At 41.2% G+C, this 6,837-nt stretch overlaps 1 long non-coding RNA gene across 1 annotated transcript; it reads right to left on the bottom strand.

The window, feature by feature from the left end:
* Window positions 1-1,110: 1,110 nt before the first annotated feature.
* On the bottom strand, window positions 1,111-6,627 carry LOC116406570. The gene is made up of 3 exons (XR_004219575.1): window positions 6,561-6,627; window positions 4,535-4,626; window positions 1,111-1,733 (listed from the first exon to the last, which is right to left on the bottom strand). It is a non-coding gene; the product is annotated as an uncharacterized LOC116406570 (long non-coding RNA).
* Between the last annotated feature and the right edge of the window lie 210 nt (window positions 6,628-6,837).

The raw sequence follows: 6,837 nt of genomic DNA, 5'->3' as shown, positions 1-6,837 counted from the left end.
ATAGTAAAGGGGGTCCACATTTTTAAGCCATGTAATCAGCCCTATGGCACATCTTCAAGTGAGCTAGACCAGTGCTGTCCAGCTGGCAGGCCACGACCCCCCTCTGTGTGCCCCCCCCCACCTGTCTGGCTGCTTTGATGGCTTACCTTTGTGTAAATTTTAAATGGTATCAGTACTGAGATTAACTGGCCCCCTGCATGGTTCTCACCTCAGATTCAGGCTGTAAACCCCCTGTATTGTTTAAACATGAAATCCCCTGTACTGATCACACCTTTTAGTTTCTGCATTGTTTACCCCCTGCAGTGTTCATACCTCAGGCTGTAAGCACCCACATTGTTTACCTGTTTACACCTCAGACTGTAGGAACAGTGCCAGAATTGTGTCACTGTATGTACCACCTGTATGTACTACTGTATGCTACACACGCAGGCAGCATAGGGCAGACAGAGCATGACACACACAGGCAGCATAGGGCAGGCAGAGCATGGAACACAAAGACAGTTAAGGGCAGGCAGAGTATGGCACACACAGGCAGGGTAGAGCAGGCAGAGTATGACACAGGCAGCATAGGACAGGCTTAGTATGGCACACACAACAGCATAGGACAGGCAGAGAATGGCACACACAGCCAGGGCAGGGCAAGTAAATTATGGCACACATGGGCAGCATAGGGCAGGCAGAGTATGGCACACAGGCAGCATAGTGCAGGAAGAGTACTGCCTGTGTGTGCCATACTGTGTCTGCCCTAGGCTACCTGTGTGTGCCATACTCTTCCTGCCCTATACTGCCTGTGTATGCCATACTCTGCCTGCCCTACCCTGCCTGTGTGGGCCATACTCTGTCTGCCCAATGCTGCCTGTGTGTGCCATACTCTGCCTGCCTTATGCTGCCTATGTGTGCCATATTCTGCCTGCCCTATGCTGCCTGTGTGCCACACTCTGCCTGCCCTATGCTGCCTGTGGGAGGTGAACCTGGCAGGGGTTTGTTCTGGGATTTTGTTAGCAGTTGGATATAGTCCTTAAATGGTCCCTAAGGTGTGTAAGTATGAGCTGGGGGTTGCTGTGCTATCCACAGGGGAGGAAGCATATGGATTTATGGGTATGTCGACATAATATAATTCTTTCACAAACGAGTGAAGGGTGATAACCCTACAGTCAGCACCAACCATTTGGGTTTATGCTGCGCTACCACCATTTATGTGGGCAGGGTCTTAAAACCTCTTGTGATAATATGGGTGTGGTTTGAAGTGGGTGTGGTTTAAAAGGGTGTGGTCAAAGCTGACTTCCATCAGCAGCCCTCCACTATGTATTCTAGAGAAATTCCGGCCCTTGGCACCACAGAAGTTGGACAGCAATGAGCTAGAGGAATGACACAGGACTTATATTAGATATTTTTCCCTTTGAATACAACACCATATCCAGCATGCTGTGAAATTAGCTTTATTTCCTTATGCAAAAAAACTTGATTAGTGAGAATAAAAATGTAGCTGGTGTTGGTATATACAACATCTATGAAGTTCCAGGAGCTATTTAAAGCTGATGCACTTCTTAATCCATTTGTTCCCACTGTTTTATAGAATGGCTTTCTGCATTGCCTTGATATATATGTGAGTGTTAGCACCAACACAAAAATGATATACGGCTCTCTTCTAATGGACGGCGATATACCTCCTTTACAACACATCAATTATGGCTCGGGGTGTGCTGGAGACACTGCTGGTACTAAATAAAGATCTAAATATAAAACAAAGTGTAGAGAGTCATTTCCGGAGATGTTGCAGCCATTCTCTACTGGTAGGAATTGACCCTTCCCCATCATACATAAGCATCATTTTTCTCATAGCAAATGTAATCAGCCAAATCTTTAATTAAAACATGTAAAACTGATCTTTTCCCCATCTACGTGGCCTCTGAGTGTATACCACTGGCATATGGGGTTGCTGTTTTGTTTTTTCCCATCTGTCTTGATTAAACTTGGTAATGACATGAGATCATTTGTAAATGTTGATTAAGCATATCTTTTAAAGGCCGTTACCAGCCTGCATTTTAAAAGTGATATGGACCAAGGCAATACAAATGAGAAGAATGGTAAATTTAGCACCAAACAGTTGACATGTACCAGGTTCTCTAGAAGATGATGAAGACACACGGATCATGTTGTCTTCTGTGCCTGTTCCTATCCTTATAAATACTGAAAATGCATTATAGGACTGCTTAGCACAGCAACTAAATCAAATGCTATGGAGAATCTATTATACAGGTATAGGACCCATTATCCAGAATGTTCAGGACCAAGGGTATTCCGGATAAGGGATCTTTCCGTAATTTGGATCTCCATACCTCTGCTAAAAAAATCAATAAACCATTAATTAAACCCAATAGGATTGTTTTGCATCAAATAATAATTAATTATATCTTAGTTGGGATCAATTACAAGGTACTGTTTTATTATTACAGAGAAAAAGGAAATCAGTTTTAAAATTTTGAATCATTTGATTAAAATTGAGTCTATGGGAGACAGGCTTTCCGTAATTCGGAGCTTTCTGGATAATGGGTTTCCGGGATAATGGATCCCATACCTGTACTAGATGAATATATAGTCCTTTTATCAATCAGTGTAGAACAATGCAGACTTTAATGTTTGAACTGTGCCCTGAAGGCCATAATAGATATAAAGTACAAATGTCAACCATGACTAGCACCAACAATTTTACCAGGTTCCAGTATAGTTCCTTTAGTAATAGCAGTCAGTCATTTGAATCGGAAAATTTGTATATTGTTCCTCCCTTTCTTACACAATATACATGCGCAGATGCAAGGGTGCAGTACAACAGCCCTGCTCACTCACTGTGGGTTCTATACACCCAAGGGCAAGTTCTATACAAAAGACTGAGACATCTGCAAAATAAGATTTCAGCTAACGAACGCTCAGATTTAAAGAATGGCCCTCATACCCCTGTAGCTTGGCAGTAATAATGGTATCTTGTGCTCTGTGAAAGGGAAGGATGGATTACGTCTTGGTTTTCAATTTGCATCAAGCATATTAATTGCAGTGCAGAGCAGAGCCATAAAACAGCAATGTACTGGAACAAACATTTAATGTAGTGAGCTATGAATGAACGCTCACATGAATTTTCTGAGACAGTCCTAGCGGTGTTTCCCTCCCTCTCGCCCTTCATACTGATACACTTTCTATCATCGCCTTGCGACAGATGTAGGCATGTCCCAGCACTGGTTAACCCAGTGGGTTCCGGAAGGAGCACTTTCTATTGTTGAGATATCTGGGAAATAAATTATTGGCTCCTTAGAAGGGTGTTCTTATTGCAGGGCAATGCATGTCTACCCAGAACTGCAAATGGCTAATTAAAACACCGCATTTACATTGTAGCACTGAAGAAGATACACAGCTCTAAAGCTGCCCCTGTTCCCAGGTTATTTCGGTACTGAAAGTGGCATTTTAAGTGGTTTTGTATAGTCTTGTTGGACTTCATTTGGATGCACAGAGTGATTCATGTAATATAAGGTGCAACATTTACTACAGCATCTAAACAGCTGGTTACTGGTCACCCATCTGGAAGCAAACACCTGATGGTTGCTATGGGTTACAAGACATGGGGTTTTATAAGTCTGCCATATGTATAAGGGGAGTTGCAAATTTACTGCTGCCAAAAAGAACTCTGGATGAGATTTCAGTGCCCTGGACCCTGGAGTGTATTGGCACTAGATGTGATGAAGTAAGTTCTGTAGGTAATAAGTAATGTGTGCAAATGCACCTGAGCTCCTTCTAGGCAAAACATCTGGTAGAATCAATGGGGGTCCTTTATCATCTAGATTTACTGGTGGAAATGGTTCCTCATAATACTTTCACCTTCTTTCAGCTAAAATAAAACTGAGTCATAATCAAGAGTAACTAATCAGTACATTGTGTTCCTTGGTTGTTTGGAAGTTGAAAGCGCTTATTGCTAATTGGTTGCTCTGGGTTTTAATACTCAGGTAAAATCTGGTGCAGTGCCTCTCTCTCCTTTCCCCAGTCCAGCTTATAGTGTTCCACTGCAACCTATACATTGATTAGGTTTTAACCTATTAAGTGACACCTAATGTAGAACCTACAGCATATGCCTGTTACTGGGCTATATATTATAGACAGCTAATAGATCTGTGCCAAGCATTTCACTTAGATTAGAAGTAATTTATTATTATTTATAGTGCCGACATACAGAGATTCTGCATTAGTGCCTGCCCAATCCATATCGCATCAAAACGCAGATGTGTATCAGGACCCTATTCCTGTTTGTTTTTGGAGTATAGGAGGCACAGGCAGAACATACAAAATGATTGCATAAAGGTCCATGGCTAAAATCAAACCTTAATACCCCAGCACTGCAAGACAGTAATGCTATCCATTGCAACACTGTGCTTTCCTGATCCTTCACTAATACCCCCCAAACCCCATGTTGCTCTCAGTAAGCTATAGTTATATCCATCCTGTTATAATACCTCCATCACTGAAGTTTAGTGCATTAACTATTACTCACCTGTATCCAGCAATCTGGGCTGTGACATCCATTATCAGGGTATTTAAAGGAGATCATCCATCATAGTTATTTTTGTATCTTGTTTAATGAAGCTGAAAGCATATGCAATAAAAAAAAAACCTAAATTGAACATTAATAAAGTTATTTTATTATTTCACTCGATGATGCTATTAATTATCATTATGTGTGCGTGCTGTGCTTCCAGTAATGAAATGCACGGCTATAAAATAACCAAGTATAAAGGAAACTGTGCACAGCCAGTTGGAGATCCTCCTAGTACCAATGTGAGATGCACTGCTCATTTAAGAATATACAAATATAAACATAAATACATAAGACAACCTTGTAAAAATGTAAAAGCACATCCACCTTTACCGTAACTTCGCTCTGGGTTGCAGCACTTATACGTGGATCTGACGAGCCCTCAGTGTGCATACCCTCATATAGGCTGCTGGGAGCAATTTTGGGCTCTGAGAATATTTGAACAGTGGATATCCTTTGTTCACAAAGTAACCAGTCCTGAATTAGATTTAATAAGGCCTTATTATGACCAGTGTTACCCAAAATGCTGAGTTGCTGCCCACTAGGGCACAGTGGCAGGTAGGACTCAGCCTAAATGCCAGTTTGGGAAAGATATGAAGAGAATGACTGTTTGCTCTCTTAGTGGATTATAAAATAAAAGGCACTATGTTTACCCAGGAGCATTAACCCATGGCAACCAATCAGCAGAAACATTTACAGGTCACCTATTTAAAAGCAAACATCTTATTGGTTGCTATGGGTTACTGCTACTGGGAAAACTTAGTGCTATAGCTGCTACTTAGGAAAACTTAGCGCTATAGCTGAATGATAGTGATGAGCGAATCTGTCCCGTTTTGCTTCGCCATAAAATTGGTGAAACGGCAAAAAAATTTGCGGAACGCATTTGTCACGTGATTTTTTTGTCGCCCGCGTCTTTTTTGCCGCCCATGTATTATTTTGACATGACCACTCCCTTTTTTGACGTGACCGCGCCCAATTTTGACGTGTAACAAATTTTTTTGATGCGCAATTTTTCCGTGGCGAATTTTCACTGAAGTTTTGCGAAACTATTTGCCAATGTTGAAATGCGGAAATTCGCTGCAAATCCATGCCTGCTGAAAAAATTCGCTCATCACTGCTGAATGACTGATAAACCAATATTTCCTATATCTGTAATATTGTAATGAGTTAAGGATGGGTTTGAACTAAAATATTCTAACAACCATCAATGCTCATATTGGTAAATATCTGTATCTGTAGTTTTTTAAAGGTAAAAGCAAGTCAATAGTGGTCCTCACAGTCACTTCTGGTTACTGCCACCCCGATGTGCCCCCCCCCCCTCACCCCACTACACGTTTACCTCATTTGCTCCTGTAGCCAGGGTTGGACTGGTCCACTAGGGTACCAGGAGAGAACTGGGAGAAACCTGGCAGGCTCCCCCAGCACATTGATGGTGGTGGTAAGGTGCAGCACAGTGGGATTGGTGTTGCCAGTAATTGGCTAAAGGAGAAGTGCAGCAATAGTTGGAGGAGTAGTGCAACTGCAAAGTAGTGGGGGGGGGGGGTTTGATTGGGGGTCTTTTATAAAATGTGCGCAATGCAGAATTATTCACACAGTGAACATATTTGCCCTGTCTGTGGTTATATTTATAAAACAATGCGCAAACATAATTGCATATTTTTTATTCACAGTGCAAAAGCTTTTTAAATATGGTATATTTGCAAACTGCAAATATTATGCGCATACTCTGCGTCCGAATTATACCACAACTTAGGTAGTGGAAAAAATGTTCGCTAAACTGATTTCGCCAATTGCCGCAGACTGTCCTTATTAAATGTACACTTGGGACATAGAACTGAAAATCCCATATAATATACCTTGACTCTAAGTTTAAGCCTGCACAAACAATTGCAAAGGTCAACTGCAACCTCTAAGGGGACACACAAGGACAGTGCAATTGAGATCCTGCTAAATACATTTGTCTGCACTCAGAGTTCAAACTTACAATTAAGTCACATGAGGATGACAGATGCCATCTTCCAAAGAAAAAGTTCTTCTTCCAGAAACTTTCTGCAACAGAAAGCAAATGCCTCTGGGGTTTAAATAATGACTTTATTTGTATTTTTACATTTAATTATGGCTTTTGAGTTAAGATTCTGTGCACTATTATACAATGCTATAATCTATTAAATAATGATTATTATTAAGAACAGCAGCAATAATACTAAAGTCATTAATGTTATAAATGATAGTCTGTCATCCTGCAGGGACCAGATTCCCAC

This window comes from Xenopus tropicalis, chromosome 8, assembly GCF_000004195.4.
Source record: "Xenopus tropicalis strain Nigerian chromosome 8, UCB_Xtro_10.0, whole genome shotgun sequence".
In the NCBI taxonomy this organism is placed as follows: domain Eukaryota; kingdom Metazoa; phylum Chordata; class Amphibia; order Anura; family Pipidae; genus Xenopus; species Xenopus tropicalis.
This window is presented reverse-complemented; position numbering and strand designations above follow the sequence as displayed.